This window comes from Pelophylax lessonae (assembly GCF_965119305.1).
Source record: "Pelophylax lessonae genome assembly, chromosome: 11".
Lineage (NCBI taxonomy): Eukaryota > Metazoa > Chordata > Amphibia > Anura > Ranidae > Pelophylax > Pelophylax lessonae.
The window spans coordinates 38,409,778-38,429,673 of record NC_138778.1 but is presented as its reverse complement, the minus strand read 5'-3'; the positions used below and the strand labels follow the sequence as shown (position 1 = coordinate 38,429,673).

Below are 19,896 nucleotides of genomic sequence, written 5' to 3'. Positions count from 1 at the left end.
TTGTCATGCTGGAACCCATCCATGACCCATCTTCAGTGTACTGGCTGAGGGAAGAAGGTTCTCATCCAAGATTTTATAATACATGGCCCCATCCATTGGCCCCCTCAATGTGGCAAAGTCGGTCTGTACCTTTAGCAGAGAAACAGCCCCAAAGCATAATGTTTCTACCTCTGTGCTTGACTGTAGGGATGGTGTTCTTAGGGTCATAGTCAGCATTTTTCTTCCTCCAAACATGTCTGTGGGAGCTAGAATTATTGTTGATGGGTGGGGGATCAAATACTTATTTTACTTACTGAACTGCAACTCAATTTATAACATTCGTATCATGTGTTTTTTCTGGATTTTTGGTTGATATTCTCTCTATCATTTATCATGATAAAAATGATAGCCCCTCCATTTCTTTGTAGGTGTTCTTACAAAATCTGAAGGGGATCTTCTACCCACTGTAATATTCAATCTTCCGATCTCCAATAAAATACAGAATAATCAGGTAACCTAAAAAGGGAAGAAAATCAGCATTTAGTAAATGTCATTGAGTGGAAGTGGGGTTGAGCAGTGGCTACTGTATGGAGCCTAAGGCCCCTTACACACGCACAGATTGTTGGCCGTAAATTGTTGGCCAATGTCCGATCTGCTGATGGTAGGCTTGTTAGTATGATGCTTCCGACAACCAAACTGCGAATTTTCGGCCGAAAAAAAATCTGGTGTGCATGCTATAAAATTTTTGTTGGCCAACTAAGAACGGCCGATTGTTCCTCAGTCAGTACAGATTTCGGCAGACAAAAATCAGATGAGCAAGACTGGGCATGCTCAGAGAAGAAAAAACACACTGAAAGTCAACCAGAACATGACATCACTTCTGAAGTTGGTTTTTGTTGGCCAACAAAAGTCCAGTGCAAGTCTAGAGCACATTTCAACCAGCAAACAACACTGGACAAAAGTTGGCCGATCAGTTGGCCAACAATCTGTGCGTGTGTACGGGGCTTAAGGCCCCTTTCACACAGGCGATCCGATCCGCCTGTCAGTTTTTCAGGCGGAGCTGATCGGATGCTCCATGCATCCCTATGGGGCAGCGGATGTCAGCGAAGACATCTCCGCTGACACCCGCTGCTATCCGATCCTGTCCATGAAATCCGGACGCATGGAAACCCTATTTTCCATCCGTTTGGAGGATCGGATCGGATGAGAACGTACAGGCGGTCCGTTCTCATCCAATCTCCCCATAGAGGACAGCGGGGATCTGACAGCTCCGTCTCTGCACATAGAGTGAAGACGGAGCTGTCATCTGCCTGCTCAGCGGGGATTCGGATGAGAATGGACCCCCTGTCTGTTCTCATCCGATCCGATCCTCTAGACGGATGGAAAATAGGGTTTCCACGCGTCTGGATTTCACAGACAGGATCAGATCGGATAGCAGCGGGTGTCAGCTGAGCAGAACGGACTCCGTCGGGCAGTGCGCCCGTGTGAAAGGACCCTTAAATGTTACCAGTTCATAAACGAAGGCCTTATAACAGTTTTTCAGTACAAGTAAGTACAAAACCTACATACAGCATGCTGATCAGCGATCAATGACTAAATAGAGGATTCTAGCATGCCTTTTGCTGAGAGCATACCACAAGAATGTAAGATCGCATATAGGCGGGTGCATCACACATGTCAGATCTTTGCAGCATTGCTGCACGCCGAGGGATGTGAGGCTTAGCATGCCAGCAGATCAGCTGCAGAGCCCATTAGCTTGATTGCAGTCATTGTGAGTCCCTGCAATCCAGATGAGGCTTTTAACCCATTCCAGCTTGCTGGTGTTAAGCAGCTGGATGCATTAGAAGGGGACAGGCAATCTCTGCCATTAGTAAGGACAGGGACACGCTGCTTAGGAATAAACACTAATCCCATACACACACTAGGTGGGGCATCCTCTGTATCTATTGCACTGGAGCACACACACAGCAAAAAAAAAAAATCTTTTTCCATCTCAGGAGGCTGGATCTCTCTCTCCTGTGCCCGGCCTCCTGTCTCCCTCCCTCTCTCTCTCACCCTCCCTCTCTCCTTTCTCTTTCTCTCTCTCTCTGCTCCAGCCTCCTTGTTTTCCTGCACAGCCCAGCCTCTTCTGCAAGCATTACCTTTGCAGTGTCTCCCTGTGCTGCATTACAGCCTCATCTGTATTCACATATAACTAAGAAAGGTCTAAGGGAACCTTGGAGGCATTTGCTGCAATCCTCTCGCCTAACCCCCTACGCTTTCACCCATTTGCCACTCTGCAGTTGCTCCTTCTGCAATGCTTTGCCTGGGGAGTATGCATTTGAAGATCTCTATGGCTCGCTGAAGAGTAGCCCACCCATAGCCCTCTCTCTCTACGCTGACAGGTAAGTGGCTGTTTAATCTGTTAGCGGCAAATTAATCATTAAGCGCTGTCAAAGATTGTTGCCATTTTTCATCAGCCTTAACCCTTCGCTGCAGGGGCCTTCTCGGTAGTGAAGGAGTTGGGGAGCGGTGTCTGGTTCCACCAGCAAGATCCCCTTTTAACTCCCACCCTCCTTCGCCACCCCTATTCTGCACATTGCAAGCTGTCAAGATAATCCAACACACATCTGCCTGTGGCTGCAGCGCACACGCACACACGCACACACGCACACACATCTTGCTATTTCACCTTATTACAGCAGACTCCTTCCTGGGTTCTTACTGTATTCTTAGCATCTGTGCCGTCTCATTTTGAATTTTCTCCTGCCATTTTATCACGTCCCCAGGCGTTACGCCTTGTCACATTGGACGGTGCTCATCTGAGTACACACACCTAACCTTACATGCAGAGAATTGCATACACATACGTGCTTGTACACACCCACTTGATTTACACCCACACAAAAGGTAGATCCTCAGAAATCAATATCGCCACTTCCAAATTTGCCAATACTGTCTTTGCGAAAGCCGGTAACTCAGCGCAAGACAGGATTTCTTGGCGCCCGCGCCAACAAGCGATTTTTAACAAATTGCGATTCTCTTTGGGTTTTGCAAAATGTTATACTTCTGTGCATCTAATAAATATAAATATAAATGTTATACTTCTGTGCATCAAATAAATATAAATGTTATACTTCTGTGCATCTAATGACTATAAATATAAATATAAATGTTATACTTCTGTGTATCTAATGACTATAAATACAAATGTTATACTTCTGTGCATCTAATGACTATAAATACAAATGTTGTACTTCTGTGCATCTAATGACTATAAATATAAATGTTAAACTTCTGTGCATCTAATACATATTGTAATTTTCGATTAAATACCCCATGTATTTGAGAAGTCCTCTGATGACAGCTTCAGATTTAGTATAGGTCCCTCTTGCGATTAGCGATCATTCATAAACGCAAATCGGCGTCTTTGGATTTTTGCTTTTCCTTTATTAACTCCCAATGCCATACATCACCTATAAAAGAGATAAATACGGCTTAGGTAGCCATGATTAATTTACACACCTACAGTCCAGTCACTGGATTATACACGCGTGTGTGTATGGACCTTCACACCCAAACACACATGCCTCCCTAATGTACTGAAATCCCGATATATACACCTGTACACAGAGACACGAGCGTGCCTTACTGTACAACCAGCTAGCACATAGACACACATTTTAATCTCGCCACCACTCCCTTTGCAATCTAGAGAGACTTCTTTTGTATACACTGGGTGTGACACATTGAAAATTATTTTCTTGCATAACACAACACTGTCTTTTTTTTTTATGTAATATGCCTTTCCTCATAATAATTAATCATTCTATCCTGTCCTGCCATCCCCGTGTCATTAGTATTATTCTAAAATAAAGTATATCATTTTAACGATGGTCATCCACCATTCAGTGCTCGGCAATAATCCTAAAGCTTGTCATGTAAAAATAGAATCATCAATATTGGCACTGTTTAAATGAATAATAATGATATCAATAATTCTCTTTGATATTACAGCATTTGAAAATCGAATTGTCCTTTATATTCATCATACTGGCAAAAACTAGTGTCTATGATCAATATTCTGTATTTAAAATCTTGATGTCATTCCAATGTGGATGGCTGGCTCTAAACCTGATTGCACTGTCATTTTAATAGCATTAGCAATCATTCACTGTCTGATGCAAGGTCCCTTTCCATTATAGGACATGGGATTTCAGTCAAAGTATGTGGGGAAATGTATGTTTCACATAGCAACCAATCGGAGCCCCGGGTTTTCTAACGCCTGCTCCAGGTTATGGAATGACAAGGGGAAATCTAGTTGCTATAGGCAAGAAAGACTGTTCTTACAGATCCTTTTATAAATCCATGGGGGTTTTGAATTTGAATATTTTTGAATCTTTAAAAATATTAACATTTTTGAATCTTTAAAAATTGTAATATTTAAAAAAAAAAATGTAAATATTTAAAAAAAAAAATTTAATATTTAAAAAATAAAAATGTAATTCTATAGTTTTTATTGCAAAAATTGTAACATTCAAAAAAGAGTAAGATGTCACATTTTCCATATGATTGGATACAGTGCAATGCAGCGGGATGGCGATACTTTAATTTTTTTAGTTTCTCAGTGTATTTTTTTTATTTTCTTTTTATTATATATATATTTCATTTTTTTTTTTTTTCCCAACAAATATATTTCATTTTTGTTCCATTTTTTTCTAAAGTCTCAAGACCGGTTAGATTGTAATACAAATCCAGTAGTTGTATTAGAGCCGGTTCACACTAGGGCGACTTGTCAGGCAACCTGGTCGCCTGACAAGTCGCCGTGGGTCGCCTGCCATAGATTAGCACAGGACCCGTTCTAATAGGAGCGACACAAGTCGCTCCGACTTAGAAAAAGGGTCCTGAGCTTCTTTGGGGCGACCTGGAGCGACCTGCATTGACTTCAATGATATGAAGTCCGTGCCGTCCGCTCCGAGGTCGCGGTGCGAGCTGCGCACCACGACCTCACAGGTCGCCCCGACATGTCGGGTCGCTGCAATGTGAACTGGCTCTTATAGTTTTAGGGCTCATTCACACGTGCCCAGAGGGCCGTACACCATAGAAAACAAGCGTATTTGTGCGCCTGGGAGTAATAGGTGTTTGCGTACAGCAATGACAGGCTGTGGCTGTACGAGATAACCACACATCTGAGCGTTTACAGTACATGCATACGGGCATGGATGAATGACCCTGGACGCAAACGCTTTGCATCCATGAGTGCACATTTGTTCCTGTACACGTGTAATAGATTTACATTCACCAGAGTATGACCACAGCCTGTCATTGATTTGTACAGGCGGCTATGTGCCTGTGACTCCTGGGCACAGAAATAGGCTTGTTTCTTTTTTTTCTTACAGTGAATGAGCCCTAAACATTGCAATATCTGGCAACGTTAAAGCAGAACTCCAGGAATTATTTGTATTGCATAGTTACATTGGTCCATCTTGACATCATGTGAGTAGTACTCATACACTATATTAACAAAAGTATTGGAACGCCTACCTTTACACGCACATGGACTTTAATGGCATCCTTAAGTCCGTAGGGTTCGATATTGAGTTGGCCCACCCTTTGCAGCTATAACAGCTTCAGCTCTTCTGGGAAGACTGTCCACAAGGTTTAGGATTGTGTCCATGGGAATGTTGACCATTCTTCCAGAAGCGCTTTCGTGAGGTCAAGCACTGATGTTGCATAGAAGATCTGGCTCGCAGACTATGCTCCAATTCATCCCAGAAGTGTTCTATCAAGTTGAGGTCAGTTCCAGTCAAGTTCCTCCAGTTCTTCCACTACACTTGCTCAACCATGTCTTTATGGTCCTTGCTTTGTGCAGTGGTCCAAATCATTTGGTGGAGGGGTGATTATGGTGTGGGGTTGTTTTTCAGGGGTTGGGCTTGGCCCCTTTGTTACAGTGAAGGGAACTCTTAAAGCGTCAGCCTACCAAGACATTTTGGACAATCTCATGCTCCCAACTTTGTGGGAACAGTTTGGGGATGGCCCCTTCCTGTTCCAACATGACTGCGCACCAGTGCACAAAGCAAGGTCCTAAAGACATGGATGAGCGAGTTTGGGGTGGAGGAACTTGACTGGCCTGCACGGTGTCCTGACCTCAACCCGATAGAATACCTTTGGGATCATTTAGAGCGCAGACTACGAGCCAGGCCTACTTGTCCAACATCAGTGCCTGACCTCACAAATGCGCCTCTGGAAGAATGGTCAAACATTCCCATAGACACACTCCTAAACCTTGTGGACAGCCTTCCCCGAAGAGTTGAAGCTTATAGCTGCAAAGGGTGGGCCAACTTAATATTGAACCTTATGGACTAAGACTTGTTACATAGTTACATAGTAGGTGAGGTTGAATAAAGACAATAGTCCATCTAGTTAAACCTGTGTAGGTGTGTGTGGCCGTAATCATCTCTCATGCCCCTGAATTTGGATGCCATTAAAGTTCATGTGCATGTAAAGGCAGGTGTCCCAATATTTTTGGTAATACAGTGTATCTGAAGGATCATTGGGGTAACTGGAAATCGCTGTATTAGTCGGCGCTTCTACAGTTATAGTGGTCAAGTTCTACTTGAGCGGCTGCCCCACTGCACACTGAGGGTTGCCTATAGGGCACCAACACTTTTTATAGAACACCCTATATTTATTCAATGAATACAAGGCATTGTTTGATTGGATGAGATATAGAGGAGGGGTGTTGAGCTTACTGTCATTGACAAAAACACAGTGATATGATTCGTAGCAGTGCTGAACAGTTGACCCCTGTTGACAGTGTGCAGTGGGGCATCCACTCACATAGAACCTGACCATAACCCAGAAGATCATGGCTATCACTGTTGGCTACATTCAGGAGGCCAGAGGAGGCCGACAGCAAGAATCAGTAGATCATTGACGGCAGTTGTAAAAGCTGCCTGCACACACTGTGTGTGAACAGCTGAAGCTGTCAGTGGTAGCTGTCAGATTTGTACTTTGTAAAAAAAAATATGGGTAGCGCCGCTGCTGTTTGCACGTAACCACTCATCTGAGTGGTTGCATGCGAACAGAGCCTCCGACCAACCCTGGATGTAGCCTATGTGCATCAAGGGTTAGCGTATCTGCTGAGTTTTGGCTGCACACAAACTACCCGGAGCTAAATCAGTGACCGTTGCTGCATCCACAGGCAGAGGTTAGCCACATGAAACTATCTGCTGCTATTCAGCTGTCTGAATGTAGTCTAATACGGCCGACTAATTTCCAGCTTCCATCAGGTATGAGTAAAGCAGCCCATAGATGATTTTTTAATTTAACCAGCAGGTTGAATTAAAAAAAAAAAAAAAAAAAAGAGGTGGATGTGGGAATCCTCCCTGCTGAGCTATTGTATTCTGACAGCAGGGAGAGTTCCTCACCATCATAATACATCATGATCAGGGTTGCAGGCTATAGCCAGCAGCAGGGCCAGATTTAAACCTGGTACAACACAATGAGATCATTGGGTGAATGATAGTTGTTTTTTTTTTTGCAAGTTACGAAAATTCTCGTACGACAGAGTAAAAATTAGTGATGTAATGTACTGCAATGTATTAGTATTGTATTTTCCGAAGAAAACTGTACTGAATTAATGAAAATCGTACAATCTGGTCCCGTACGAGAAACATTTTTGTGTTTGTTCCTTCGGATATTTTTGCATGAACTGTCGTGATCAGCTCTCGAAAACTGTGTACTAAAGATCAGATTATCGTATGATCGCTTCGACAGTGTTATTTTTCTTTCGATTTTCTGATCCTGTGTACTAGGCTTTAGACCTTGGGGGGCCCGGGGCACTTCAGGTTCTGGGGGCCCCTCATATACAGAGTTGTTTAAAATTCTTAAAGACATGCCTGGAGCTTGAAGGAAATGATAAGCATAGGGCATACATGATAGGGTGGAAGGAAAACCAGGGAGTAGGGGGTTAAATTAGTTGGGATATGAGAGGTCCGAACTCTTACCTTACTGGCTGGATGGGGAGGAGCAGGAGAGAGAGTAGTTGGATAAGGAGGAATAAAAGGACTTTACTTGGAGACCGGAGGTCACAGGAGAAACGTCTGTCTGGCCGTCTCCTGTGTTTTGGGCCTGTTGAGAGAGAACAATGAGTGAGTTGAAGCTTCTATTAAAGAGTAACTCCACTTTTGTTGAGAAAAAACATTCCCCTCTGGGTGATCTCTGTACATTGCAAGGATTTTAACAAACTTTATTGCAAATTCCTAACTTTTGTTATTCTGAAGAAATCATTGTTTACTCCTCTGTGCCTCTGTGCTGAGTGGGTCTAATGGGAGTGGTTTCAAAATTATCTATTAGCTGTGGCAGCTGCAGAGCTCTGAGGGAAGCTGCTGGGCCTGCATCCCTTTAGACGTGTCCCTATTGGGAGTATCTTACCAAAAATGATATTTTTGTTGCAGGGGATGCCAGAAATCTGACTTGTATCTTAGTGCAGACTTCTGGGAAAATTGGTGAGCCAATCACACAAGCAGGAAACAATGTTTCTGGGGTGTGGTCAGTATACATTCTGTGTACAGAACAGCTCCAGGTATCCATATTGCATTGCATTTTCAGAAAATTACAACAGCTGCAGATTGAAAAGGAAAGGTCATTTTTAATAACATTCAATTACAATATGATTTGTGTCACAATTGTATACTCTATATTGTTTTTTCTTTATTTGCTGATTTTTTCCCCCCCACGAAAGTGGAGTTGATCTTTAACCGCTTGCCGACTGCTCACAGTATATTTACTGCGGCAGTCAGCCCCTCACAGGCAGAGCGACGTAGGTCTATGTCGCTAGCCTGTGAGGCTCTGGGGAGCGAGCGCGCGCCCGTGGAGGCGCGCTCCCACGCGGTCACGGACCCCCCCCGCGCGTGTGACCGGCGGACCCGATGTCCACCGGTCACTCGGCGATCGGCGGGGTAGAGGGAGAAAGTCAGGCAGCTTGTGTAAACAAGCCACCTGTCATTCTCCTCGGTGTAAAAACACTGATCACACGGTTCTACAATGTAGAACCGTTGATCAGTGTCCCTACAGCTCAAGCCACAGCCAATCACAGTAAGAATCACGCCCCTAGGGACACACACAGCCCCTCCCTCTCAAATAAAGTTAACCCCTTCACTACCAGTGTATTTTTACAGTAACAGTGCATATGTATAGCACTGATTACTGTAGAAATGTCACTGGTAACCCCAAAAGTGTCAAAAATGTCAGTCAAGGGTCCGATCTGTCCGCCGCAATGTCGCAGTACCGCAAAAAAAAATCGCAGATCGCCGCCATTACGCGTTAAAAAAAAAAACAACAAAAATGACAAAAATCTTTCCCTTTGTTAGTAAACGCGATAACTTTTGCGCAAACCAATAAAAATACGCTTTTTGCCATTTTTTTTACCAAACATAGGTAGCAGAAAACAAATTGGACGAAAATGTTAAAAAATTTTGATTTTTGCATTTTTTTGGGGGGGAATTTCATATAAAAAATTTTGAAAAATATTGTTATTTTTGCAAAATTGACGCTCTTTTTTTGTTTATAGCGCATGATCAAAAAATCGCACAGGTGATCAAATACCACCAAAAGAAAGCTCTGTTTGTGGGAAAAAAGGACGTCAAATTCGTTTAGGTACAGCGTCGCACGACCGCGCAATTGTCCGTTAAAGTCACACAGTGCCGAATCGCAAAATACCCCCTGGTCGTTTAGCAGCCAAATCCTCCGGGGCTTAAGTGGTTAAATCAGCTGACAGCTGCTGCTGTACATGGTCCTGAATTAGGGTACAGAGCAAGGTAGCAGCTTCACTGCCAGGGGTTCAGGCAGGACCCCCCCCTCAGCCGGGCCTGCCACCACACGGGCTCGGAAGTCTTGGCCTCAGGTGTGCCTTAGGCCCACCTGCTAAGCAATTGCCTGCTACTTCGGGTGGTAGCCCTGGGAGGAATTCCCATCCAAGGCAGAGCCCACAAGGGAGAGAAGTGTAATGTAAGGTGGTAGGGGTCTGTTAGGATAGTCCTCGAGGCTGTGTTTTGTCTGGAGACAGAACCTAACTTAATGGTACCACAGACTCCAAAGTTGTGGGAGATTGTATTATTAAGGATCTGCAACCATTCTTTGATCTGGATTGTTTTGACTGTTTTGTGTTTTTCTGTTATTTATGGTTGAATAAAAGGCCAAATCGGCCATTTAATCCCAATGCTGAGTTAGTGTTGTCATTTAAAGGTAAAGGGGGGGTGGTGTTGGGTACCGATCCAGGTAATATGGTTAAATAGGTGGGATCTGAACTACCCTAGTCATGACAGTCACTCATTTTCAAAATGCATGACACAACATCATTCTGAGATCATGCGTGCATGCACACAGTCATGGCGCTCTTGTCTTATATTATTTTTGTATAGATAAGGGAGGAGGGGGGCCCTTCTGTTGGGGGCCAGGGCAGTTGCCTCTTTTGCCCCTTATAAATCCAGCACTGGCTAACCATCTTGATCAAGCGGCAGAAATCTGACAGGGTGGTTGTACAAGTTTTTTTTATCATGCTTTCTGTGCATAAAGATAAAAAGCCTTCTGTGTGAAGAAGCCTCCCCCACACCCCCTAATACTTATCTGAGGCGCCTCTCTATCTCTAAAACGCTTATATGTGAACAGGCGCCATTGAAATGACCAAAATGCAGAATGCAATAGGATAAAAAAAAAACTTCTGCCTTTACAGCTCCATTTACACCTGAGCGTATCTGTGTTTTTTTCTGGCTTTTTCAGGCGTTTTTTTCAGGCATTTTTTGCAGGTGTTTGGGGGCAGGAATTGACATTAGAGATCGACCAATTATTGGCAACACCGATATAACGGGGGCCGATATGCACTTTCCCCGATATATCGGAATCGGCCTTTTGATTTACCAATATTGCCGATATTTCGGGAAAGTGCTTGTACCGTAGTGATGCCTGCAGCTAGAAGCATCACCCCGGTACCGGCATCCATAGCCGATGGTCAGCTGACTTGTAATGACAACCAATGCGGCTGAGAAGCCGGGCATTCTACCTCCACCGCCGCCGCTGCCGAAGAGAAGTCTCGGCGTACTGCGTCTCCATGTAAAAAACCCGGAAGTGATGTCATGACATCCCTCCTGGGTACTCGGCGCTGAATTTAAAAAACTAACAGCATTCAAAATAGCCAAACTTGGCGTTTTGAATGCTTTTTGGTGTCGAGGAGGGATTTGGGGTCTTTTTGGACCCCCAGATCCCTCCACAAGAGTACCTTTTTAAATGTCTGAAAATATCGGCAGATATCGGCCGATACCGATAACCGATGACCAAAATATCGGTATCAGCAAAAAAACACGATATCGGTCGATCACTAATTGACATCTAACAAAAACGCTTGTAATCTGCCAAAAAAGAAGCTCATGTACTTTTTTGAGCAGAGCCGGTTCACACTACCGCGACCAGAAATTCACCCCATGAAGGAGCATGACTTTAGCGCGACCTGAGCGCGACTTGTGCACTACTTTGAAGAGACTTAAATGATAGGCGACTTTGTCTGTGGGGAATGCCTGGGTAATCTTTTTCTTCTTCCTGGAAAGTCTGATCACAGTCACTTAAAAATAGATAAGGATCCGACTTAGAGGCGACTCCCATTGAAGTCTATGTGCACAAGTCGGATAGAGGCAGAGATGTATAGTAACTAAGTAGAACTACTTCACTACTGTACTTAAGTACCGAAAGGCGGTAGCTGTACTTTCCTAGAGTAGAATTTTTTTCTCCTACTTCCACTTTTACTTCACTACATTTTTTCGATGATTTCAATACTTCTACTCCGATATTTTTATTTTGTGCTGCATAGTTACTCGTTACAATTATAAAAATTACCACTGCCAGAACAGTAGATGGCAGGTTTCATGAAGCTCAAAACATGTGTATTATCAGCGCATACGAAAATAAAAGCTACTGTATGTATAAATAAAAGCTGCGTTTGAAATAATAAAAAACAATATGATGTTCAAACTTTGACTTCTTTTTTTAATAACTACGTAACACAGTACTTGTACTTTTACTTTCAGTACTTGAGTAGCAATTTTTTTTTTCAAAACTACTGGTACTTTTACTTTCAGTACTTGAGTAGCAAATTTTTTTAAAAAACTACTTGCAATACTTAAGTACAAAAAATGTTGAATACTTTAGTACTTCTACTCAAGTCACTTTTTGATTGAGCACTTCCACTTCTACTCAAGTCACTTTTTGATTGAGCACTTCCACTTCTACTCAAGTCACTTTTTGATTGAGCACTTGTACTTTTACTCAAGTATGGGTTTCGAGTATTTTATACAACTCTGGATAGAGGTCGCCTTGAAGTAGTACAGGAACCTTTTCTGAAGTCGGAGCGACTTCAGTAGTGCATATTAAGACGGCTCTCATTCATTTACATTGAATTTGTAATGACAAGCAACTTGGGGCGACTTGAGGTCGCACAAGTCCCGTCCCAAGTCGGAGTAGTGTGAACCGGGTCTCAGGGGTTTTGCGTCAGGCAACAAAACGCTCATATGTGAACAGGGGCCATTGAAATGAATGGGATTTTGCTTGTTGGGCATTTTGAGACTTCAGAGATGAGCGTTTTACGAGCTGAAAAATGCTCAGGTGTGAACAGGGCCTAAATGCCTGCCTCCAAACACCTGCAAAACACCCGAAAAAACGCCTGAAAACGATACGCTCAGGTGTGAATGGAGCTAATCCATATTTACATTGTGCCTAGCATGCAATACAGATCAGCTCAGCTACATTTTTACAAATCAACACATTGTAACAGTCTGTGGTTTGGCAGAACAAAAAATGATGCATTCTATACTGTATATGATTATCCATTTTGTGATTTTGTTTCCCTGTCTGTGAATAGCTACCAGTCAGAAACATGTCAGAGGTTAGTCTAACATCTGCTGTTTGATCTTATTCTGCTATGCAGGCCCAGTCGCCTGCAGCTGAGGTCACAAAGAGGGAGCACAATGAGAGCCATATTTAAATATCCCCTCCAGCATTAAAAAAGCAATCCAGTTCTATTTAATATGACGCTGTCAACCTGACAGCAAAAGGCGTGATTTCTGTACAAGCAAGGAAGGTGGTGGTGGTGAGGGGGGGGGGGGGGGGGCGCCTGAAGAAGTTCAAACTCTGATGATCTGAGTGGGTGGAAATTTAGATAAGGGGGTGCAGCGATATCACAGACGTATATTTAGGGAATGCAGGGGCTGAACGGCCTCTTTGTGCTATGCTGTTCTTGCTCAATGTGTTTGTTGAAAGACTTTTCCACTCTGCAAATAAAAGAGCTTTATGACAAGATAATCTGCCCATCGGCCTATTCTCTATGCTGCCGCAGGGGTCAGGAGTGTGCGGCTGGCGGTGGAACAGGTTGAAGGGGAAGGGTCTCCTGCAAGTTTACTCTGTGTGTTTGTATAGATTGCAGAGCACAGATAGGGGGCATCTGTCACTAAACGCATGCCAAAGCGCAGTACGAGCTTTCATTAAGGCCCCTTTCACACTTGTGCGACTTGTCCTGCGACTCAGGACTGCAAAGTCACATGACAAGTCATACTCTATGATTTCCAACGAGTACCGTTCATATCTGTCTGCAGGGCTGCTGTTACAAATCATGGGGCCCCGTACAGCCCATCTGGCAGTAGTGATCGACCGATATCGGTTTTTCGTTGCCGATACCAAAACCGATATTTTGGCCAATTCATATCGGTATCAGCCGATATTTTTGTACATTTAAAAAAAAATATTTATTTTTTATTTTTTTACAGGTACTTTTGTGAAGGGATCTGGGGGTCTAAAAGACCCCAAATCCCTCCTCTGCACTTAAAAGCATTCAAAACGCCAAGTTTGGCTGTTTTGAATGCTGTCATTTTTTGGAATCTGGCGCCAGACAGTACCCGGAAGTGACGTCACTCATGACATCATTTCCGGGTTTTTACATGGAGACCCGATCAGAGCCGAATGCGGCTTTGATCGGGTCTTCGGTGGCCATGTAGTATGGTTGCCCGGTGGGACGGGAGACCCGGGCGAGCAGCAGAAGGCGGCGGGAGGGTGGGGGGGGGGGGGTGGGTTTACGTCCCATCCCTCTTCTTGTAATGACAGCCGAGCGGCTTCTTAGCCACATTGGTTGTCATTACAAGACAGCCGACCGTCGGCTATGGACGCCGGTACCGGGGTACCGTCTAGCTGCAGGCATCACTCCGGTACAAGCACTTTCCGAAATATCGGCAATATCGGTAACCTCCGGGGCCGATTCCGATACAGTGCAAATCGGCCCTTGATATACAGTAAACCCCCCTCCATTGCGGGGGTTACGTTCCGGACCCAGCCGCGAAAAGTGAAAATCCGCGAAATAGAAAAACCCTATTAAAATGCATTGTAGGCATGTTTTTTTTTACTGTCACTGTACGTGTAAAAGCATTTTAAGGTCTTTAAACACACTTTTAAAACAATAGAAACTCATTTTAAACACATAAAAGATACTGAGAGACAGAGCAAGAGCTATGGAAAACACAAAAATATTTCATTTTTAATGATTTATATAGTAAAATAACATTACAAAAAAAACCGCAATATACCGGGACCGCAAAAACTGAACCGCGATGGAGCGGGGGTTTACTGTCTTTGCTTTGCCGATAATCGGTCGATCCCTACCTGGTGCGCCCCCCCCCCCAAATATATCAAGACAATATTTTCACTAAAAATACACTAAAATCATTATTAGCAGACACAAACATAACAGAAAACTTATGTGAATTAGCCCTTTTTATTCGTTTTTTTACATAAAAAAAAAAAAAAATTATACTTTTTTTTTTTTTAAAATGTTTACAGTTATTTTATTTTACAATTTTTTTTTTTAATTATTTATTACAATGTTTAATTATTCAGATTTTTTTTTATACATTATTTTTTTTACAGGACAGGGAAGCCTGCAGCGCTGTGGGAGGGCGGCACAGTGAAAGGGGCCACACAAGAAGGGGGGGGGGGATCAGAAGCAGGCAGAACAGGGAGGATGGATCAGTGTCAGAAATGCAATTACAGGAACGATGCCCTGTGTCTGTGTCTCTCCTGGCATCAGCTGAAAGCTGACAGGGGGGGGAGAAACTGTCTTTCAGCTGCTGCAGAGAGCCGCACATGGCTTCTTTCTGTGATTGCCCCTCCGCCCGACCGCACCGATTCCCCGCGTTGTTGGGGCCCCTCTGTGTGTCCGGGCCCCCTACAGGAGGACTGGTGGTCCCCCCCTATCAGCGGTCCTGTCTGTGTGACTTAAAGTTGCAACGACTTCAAAGTAGTCCCTGCACTACTTTGGGCTTATTTAAATGTGTTTTGAGGTCCATAGACATAGGCACTGCTTCAAGTCCAGTCAAAATCATGTAAAAAAAAAAAAAAACTGCGGTAAAATCGCGCAACTTTTAAGTGGCATAAGGCTCCATTCACATATAGGCGTATTGGATTGCCGCGATTCTACCCGTGATCCTGGACCATTGCAAATTGCGATTCCCATGACTTGCAATGGCACCGCAAACGCGGCATGATTTTGACACGATTGCCATCCGACGAATCTTCTTTTGGGCACAGGCGTCCCGGGATTCTGTTTGCGCAATTTTACCGCGATTCAATGGGCGACAATCGTGCTGCGTTTGGGGTGCCATTGCAAGTCACGGGAATCGCACGGGCATCCTGCGATTTGCAATGATTTGGGATCGCGGGCAGAGATGCCAATATGTGAATGGAGCCTTATGCTGGCCGTACACTATACGAAAAATCGTTCAAACTCATTTTTTCGAAATATGAACACTCGGCCGTGAGAGCAAACGATCGTGCCATCATGTAATGACCGATGAATCGTTCAATTAATGTATCCGTTTTTGTTTGTTTTTTCACATATGCCTAGTGCAGGCATGTCTAACCTGCAGCCCGGGGGGCCGCATGCGGCCCGGAACTGCAGGCAATGCGGCCCACTGCCCCCTGACAATTTTTTGTTATTTTTGCTGGGAAGGAAGGAAGTTGAGTCGGGGGCACAGCCACAGCGGCTTCCAACTAACTGTAGGCAGAGGCTGCCTCGGAGGGGATTATCCACTAGTTGTGTTAAATTAGTGCTGGTGGAGGGGCGCAGCAGTGTGGGAAAGGCGCGGCAGCGTTTTATTACTTACCGTATATACTCGAGTATAAGCCGACCCGAATATAAGCCGAGACCCCTACTTTTGCCACAAAAAAGTGGGAAAACTTATTGACTCGAGTATAAGCCTAGGATGGGAAATGCTGCAGCTACTGGACCCAACTGGACCACCACGAGACACAAAATAGGGGCTGCGGGCATGGTACAGGAGATGGCGCAGGTCATAGTACAGGCATTGCACAGGTCATGGTAAGGGCATGGCACAGGTCAGGGCACAGGTGATGGTACAGGCATGGCACAGGTGAAGGTATAGGCATGGCACAGGTCATGGTACATGCATGTTACAGGTCATGGTACAGGCATGGCACAGGTCACAGTACAGGCATGGCACAGGTCATGGTACAGGCATGGCACAGGTGATGGTATAGGCATAGTACAGGTGATGGTATAGGCATGACACAGTAAGTACAGGCATGGCACAGTATGTACAGGCATGGCACAGTAGGTATAGGCATGGCACAGTAATTACAGGCATTGCACAGTATGTACAGGCATGGCACAGTAGGTATAGGCATGGCACAGTAGGTATAGGCATGGCACAGTAATTACAGGCATGGCACAGGAGAATGTCCAGTACCATGCCCGCAGCACTGCATGAGGAAATACAGGGGCTGCGGAGGCATCTCACTTACCTGTCGGTGAGGCGCCGTCTTCGATTTAAAAATCGCGCCACCCGGCGCCGCCATACGTCACCGCAAATGCGCCACCGATGCTCGGGAAAAGCCGAACACGTTCGGCTATTTCCGGGCATGCGGCACATGCGCAGTGACACGTCGGCGCCGAGCGGCGCCATTTTTAAAAAGACACTCCAGTCAGTGACTCGAGTATAAGCCGAGGGGTGCATTTTCAGCATGAAAAAACATGCTGAAAAACTCGGCTTATACTCGAGTATATACGGTATATACCTTAACTATAGTATATATTTTATATGCGGCCCGAGAAAATTTCTCTACACTCAATGTGGCCCAAAGAAGCCAAAAGGTTGGACACCCATGGCCTAGTGCAAACAGTTTAGACGAGAACACATTACCCTTTCAATTTATCGTTCGTCAGACAGTTTCTAAACTTGTCCTTCATTTTTTCGGCTCAAAAACGTCACAACCGATTAACAATTTGTGCCCATTAATTGGCCGAAAAACGAAAGAACTGTCCAAATTACCAAATTTAGCCGATTTTTTCCTATAGTGTATGGCCAGCATAAGTGTGAAAGGGGCCAAAATATTGTGTTTTTGTGTATTTATAGATTGTGTGAAGACGCATGTGGTTTTTCTGTTCTGTATGGAAACTGCCTTTTCCTGGCATCCTGGAAACACTGTTTAGATCTCTCCGTGTTGCTATGTGAAGGGGTTATAGCTATTGTAACCAAAAAACATCCTTCGGGGGGGATGTGCTACAAGACACTGGCGGTTTTTATTATTTTCACCTTCAATATTTTTATGTAGCGTTGTGACAAGGCAACAAACAATCCTAGTGCGACTTGACAGTTCAAAATCGCACGACGAGTTGCACCCTGACTGCGGCAATGAAACCGTTCAAATTGCAGCGACTTTGAACAAGGTTCCTGCACTATTTCTGTGAGATTATAGTGTGACTTGCATTGACATCTGCTAAATGAAGTCGCACAGATATCAGAAAGCCACACATGAAATCGCACTGGTAGTCAGCTTTGAAGTCGTGCTGAAGTTGCTCAGGAGGAAAGTGAAAAAAGGTAGCGATGCAGAGTCAGCTGGCTAAGTTCACCTTTTTTAGAGTTGGTTCACACTAGCGCGACTTGTCAGGCGACTTGTCAGCCTGACAAGTCGCGCTCCCTCGCGGTCCATTGACCGCCACAGGACCCGTTCTAATAGGAGCGACACAAGTCACTCCGACTTAGAAAAAGGGTCCTGTACTACTTCGGGGCGACCTCGGAGCGACTTGCATAGACTTCCATTAAGTGAAGTCCCTGCAAGTCGCTCCGAAGTCGTGGTGCATGGGAATGCACAAGTCGCCCCCGAAGTAGTAAGGAGTCGTGTCGCCTCAGTGTGAACCGGCTCTTAGAAAAACAATAAACGCACATATTTTTACAGGAAAATGTAAATGTATTATTTTTTTCCTGCAGGATCCTGGAAAGCATTGCACCCCTGATCAGCTTCTGCAGACAAGCCCTGTAGCTTTCTGCCCATACCTGCATACAGGCTGTCAGTATGAAAGCTGCGGGGCGCTCATCAGTGCCCTCGCAGCTCCATCAGAACTAAGAGCCGTCAGACGTGGCATACGATACGAAGTTGATTCATCCACAAAAAACAGTGAATGAATAACCTGGCCATGTGGGTGAAGCCCCGCACGGCCATGCTGCTTTTGAATTGTGGCAGTGGGTGCAGGGAGAAGCGGGTGCAGCGGGTGCAGGGAGAAGATCCCCCACCCGCTGTCACACCTAGGGGGGGTTCGGGAGAACTGGCTGTCGAAGCTGGAACATGTTACATATTCCAAAATTTAGTCATTTCTTTTTTTTTTTTTAACACCTTCTGGACCGGAAGGTTTTACCCTCTTAATGACCAGGACATTTTTTGTGATATTTGTGTTAATGTAACTGACAATTGCGCGGTCGTGCGACGCTGTAACCAATTAAAATTTATGTCCTTTTTTTCCCACAAATAGAGCTTTCGTTTTGTGGTATTTGATCGCCTTTGCGATTTTTTATTTTTTTTTTTTTTGCGCTATAAACAAAAAAAGAGCGACAGTTCTGAAAAAAAAATTTTTTTTTTTACTTTCTGCTGTAAAACATTCCTAATAAAAAAAAAATTCATCATTTTAGGCCAATATGTATTCTGCCACATATTTTTTTTTTTCCACAAATAGAGCTTTCTTTTGGTGGTATTTGATCGCCTTTGCGATTTTTTTTTTTTTGCGCTATAAACAAAAAAAAGAGCGACAGTTCTGATAAAAAAAAAAAAAAAAAAAATTTACTTTCTGCTGTAAAACATTCCCAATAAAAAAAAAATGTTTTCATCATTTTAGGCCAATTTGTATTCTGCTACATATTTTTGGTAAAAAAAAAAAAATCCCAATAGGTGTATATTGATTGGTTTGCGCAAAAGTTATCGCATCTACAAACTAGGGGAAAGATTTATGTAATTTTTATTTAATTATTTTTGTTGTACTAGTAATGGCGGCAATCAGCACTTTTTAGCCAGACTGCAACATTTCGGCTAACAGATCGGACCCCTAACTTGACATTTTTGACACTTTTGGGGGGGACCAGTGACATTACTACAGTAGCGCAAAAAAAAAAAAATAGCACAGGTTATCAAATACCACCAAAAGAAAGCTCTATTTATAGGAAAAAAAGGACGTCAATTTCATTTGGGTACAGCGTCGCACGACCGCGCAATTGTCTGTTAAAGTCACACAGTGCCGAATCGCAAAATAGGGCCTGGTCTTTGAGCAGCCAAATCTTCAGGGGCTAAAGTGGTTAAAGCACACTTCGTAGCAGGGAAGTGAGAAGCAGCACAAGGAGCCAATCAGTTGTGCTGCAGTGCAAGGAGCATAAACAGACAGCACAAAATTATTCTCCTGCGCACAAGGGCAGTGTAATGGAAATTGATATATCACAGGTTTTTGGTGATTCAAAGCAAAGCACGGGATTTGCTGCCCTCTAAGGGTCGGGGGAGAAACCCAATGGAAAAACTTAAGACAAAGAAAAGAGGGCGCACCAACCTTGTGCATTACCCAAGTGG

The 19,896-nt window shown here is 44.1% G+C and overlaps 1 protein-coding gene across 9 annotated transcripts in view; it reads left to right on the top strand.

Moving 5' to 3' along the window:
• Window positions 1-2,014: 2,014 nt before the first annotated feature.
• The window catches only part of EPB41L1 (erythrocyte membrane protein band 4.1 like 1), a 239,218-nt gene continuing 221,336 nt past the window's right edge, over window positions 2,015-19,896 (top strand). For 8 of the 9 annotated variants that reach the window (XM_082272042.1, XM_082272048.1, XM_082272045.1 and 5 more), the window contains exon 1: window positions 2,346-2,363. The gene's annotated coding sequence lies outside the window, so the exon portion shown is untranslated. Of the gene's footprint in view, window positions 2,368-19,896 lie in introns of all 9 variants that reach the window. The other variant, XM_082272041.1, reaches the window with a different exon arrangement.